We start from the raw sequence: 2,801 nt of genomic DNA on the forward strand, positions 1-2,801 counted from the left end.
TATTGAAAGCATGTAGAGATTTTTTTTCCAAAGTAAAATAAAAATATAATTCTCATTATTCTGCTACATTTTTCAACAGGTAATGGCGTGGAATTGAACTTTTGAAGTAGCAAAAATTTCTTAATTTGAATTTTAAATCGTGTCGATTTTTTGAGCTCCATTTTTAAAGGGAACTCTTGGTTCTGTGGCTTGAGAGGAAATGAGCTCCTTTGTGAAGTCGATGAGGATTATATACGAGATGACTTCAATTTATGTGGACTGCAAGGACAGGTTCCCTATTATGATTATGCCTTGGATATGATCTTGGATGATGACTCTTTGAGTGGATGATTTTAGTCACTAAATCTTAGTACTAATGTGTATACAATTGCCATTGATGGGCTCATAGATCTCTCCATTATCACTTGCATGCAACTTGCAGATAAGCTCTGGAATTAGAACTAATAGACTATATTTTCATTTTGCAACTTTCAGGTATTAAATCTGTTTATATGTGGGAGGGTGAGGTAAGAATACCATGCATACTGAGTTATATCATTAACTGATATTTTATGACCAATTCAACCGTCAGATTAATGCGAATGAGCCTCAATGACATATCATATGTGCATTAGAATAGATTAATCGCACATATGGTATGCTGTGAAGCTCGTTAATCTGGCTATCAGGTTTGTTTTTCCTTCTTTTTTTATGTTTAACTTCTCTTTTATATACATTTTGTATTTAAAAAAGTTCTGATTTTTCATTGTCTTTATATGAAGGATGATTTGTTGTGGGGAGCTACTTTGCTGCACAAAGCCACCAAAAACCCAGCTTATCTGAACTACATTCAAGCGAATGGTCAGACACTTGGAGCTGATGAGACTGACAATCCCTTTGGTTGGGATGACAAACATGTTGGGGCAAGAATCTTAATTTCCAAGATCTGATTTTTTCTTTTTCTTTCTAATTTCTATCCGTTCATTTTTTTTTGTTTTTGTTTTTGTTTTTGTTTTTGTTATATATATATATATATATATATATATATATATATATATATATATATATATATAGATATCTTTCATACAAAACTTCACTCTTTGACTTCTTAGTAGCTACTAGTTACCATTCAAAAAAAAAAAAAAAACCTTAGAATCTGACTTCATAGTACACTAAAAGCGGTTGCACTGATCTGAATTTATTTTGCTTGTACAGTTGTATGTGCCAAGATAAAGTTCAAAATGTGAATATACAACTCATTTCTAAGGTTTCAATGGTTGATCTTTTTATAAACATTTGTTGCACGGGCATGTCAAATTGTGCTTTGAAAATACGACTGATTCAAGTTTGGGTCATTGAGTTTTGCTTGATTGATTTATGCATCAAGGCTACTAAGAAGTCAGTTCTCAGTCACTATCTGCGTCTAGTGCTACAGACTCAAGAGGTAACAGTGAAGCTGGAAAAGAAGCTAGAGGATTTGCACATAGAATCATTAGATCTACACATGCATGCCTTAGCTCAGATATTCACATCTCATGTTCTATTTATTTATAATTGTTTATTTTCAGATAATCTCTGTAATGAAATGTGTCACTTCATAAAATTAGCAATTTTTTTTATTTTCTTTTGAATGTGGATGGTTGGAATATATGTAAAAGCTTTAGTTTTACAAATGCATGCCTTAAATAAGATTTTCGCATCTCGTTTTCTATTTATTTATAGTGATTGGGACTGTGCACCGGTTGTCACTACATTGGTGAGTAATGAGCCAAAAATGACAGAGATTGGACTGCTCTAGTCCATGTTCTGATTGAGAACTTGATTTCCATGCAAGAAAAGGTCAATGACAACTGATGTATTTTCTGGCGATGGCTCTGTTCTAGCTATATTGCTGCAGAGGATATTGTCACTTTATGGGACCTAGACACAAATGTTCTTGTAGCTATAATTGGAGAGACTCTTACAGTGATTGTCTGAATATCATTATCGAATTGTGTTGTGTGTGCAAAGAAGACATTTGCTAGCTGTAATTGGAGAGACCCTACAACTTTGCATGTCTTACACTTGTGCATGTTTATTCCTTCTCTTTCACCTTTGTATGTTGGTTCTTTCTTTCTTATTCTGGATCATTGCTGAAAAATTACTGATGGTTATCATACACACTAATTTGACGTGAAAGCTTACCAGAAGAGAGGTGGCCTTGGTGCAAAGAAAGTGCCATAGAAAAAGGTTCATTTCTTTTTTAGTGTTTTTTCATGCAGAATTCTCTATTTTCATTGATGATTTCATTGAATTAAAGTTATGTTTCTTTGGAAATTGGTTTGGGATCTGTTTGATAATATTTTGATATTTGATAAGTAGAATTCTTAAAGAAGCGATGACCAAGAAAAGGAGGCGGTTGATTGATAAACAGCCCGATGGCAGTAGTGGAGGTGATTCGAGTGGGAGCCATGATCTTGAAACACAACTCAAGCTTTATGGTATGGGTTTCAAAGAACTCAAATGGGTTTTTCTTTTCTTTTCCTTTTCCTTTTTTTTTTTTTTTACCACTTTTCTTTTGAAAGACTCTGAAATGGCATTTGGTTATTTTGTTTCTTCGAATTTGGCTCTCCAATGCTAGAAAACGGTAACTTTCATTTTGGGTTTTTAAATTCCTAGGGCCTCAACTGCAGAAATCCAGAACCCAAATCCAATTGTTGATTTTTGGATTCAAAATTATTGGGTGTTTAGAGAGCCAAAGTTTCTGACCTAAAAACATAGATGACTTGACCTTTTGTTGTGCAAATGTAGAAAGAAATAAAAGAGCTAATTCAACGGTGAGA

At 33.5% G+C, this 2,801-nt stretch overlaps 1 long non-coding RNA gene across 1 annotated transcript; it reads left to right on the top strand.

The window, feature by feature from the left end:
• Positions 1-471: 471 nt before the first annotated feature.
• On the top strand, positions 472-1,179 carry LOC131254388 (uncharacterized). The gene is made up of 3 exons (XR_009175549.1): positions 472-668; positions 762-972; positions 1,054-1,179. It is a non-coding gene; the product is annotated as an uncharacterized LOC131254388 (long non-coding RNA).
• Positions 1,180-2,801: the final 1,622 nt, after the last annotated feature.

Source organism: Magnolia sinica, chromosome 1, assembly GCF_029962835.1.
Source record: "Magnolia sinica isolate HGM2019 chromosome 1, MsV1, whole genome shotgun sequence".
Classification (NCBI taxonomy): Eukaryota; Viridiplantae; Streptophyta; class Magnoliopsida; order Magnoliales; family Magnoliaceae; genus Magnolia; species Magnolia sinica.